Below are 268 nucleotides of genomic sequence, written 5' to 3' on the forward strand. Positions count from 1 at the left end.
CCTCACAGCATCTCCTCAGGCTTGGCTGCCCTCTTCCTGGCTAGCAAAAGCTCTTGTTGCCCAAACGGCCACAACCCTCCCCTGCTGTACTCCGTTATACCACTTCTCTCCTCTCCTGTGAACCTGCCTATCTGATTTTCACTACTTCCCTCTGTTCTAACTTGTAGCTGCAGCGTTTGTCCAATGATCTACCTACGCTGGCTGTTAACACTCTTCTGTCCTTTGACAGTGCACTCTCTGTCATCCCCCCCCCCCCACACACACACAC

At 53.0% G+C, this 268-nt stretch overlaps 1 protein-coding gene across 1 annotated transcript in view; it reads right to left on the minus strand.

Moving 5' to 3' along the window:
* Positions 1 to 235, minus strand: part of plekha4 (pleckstrin homology domain containing A4) — a gene marked incomplete in the record, with an annotated part of 15,835 nt that extends 15,600 nt beyond the window's left edge. The window contains 1 exon segment of the mRNA XM_032501938.1: positions 1 to 235. This exon segment is cut by the window's left edge and continues 56 nt beyond it.
* Between the last annotated feature and the right edge of the window lie 33 nt (positions 236 to 268).

This window comes from Etheostoma spectabile, chromosome 21 (genome assembly GCF_008692095.1).
Source record: "Etheostoma spectabile isolate EspeVRDwgs_2016 chromosome 21, UIUC_Espe_1.0, whole genome shotgun sequence".
Lineage (NCBI taxonomy): Eukaryota > Metazoa > Chordata > Actinopteri > Perciformes > Percidae > Etheostoma > Etheostoma spectabile.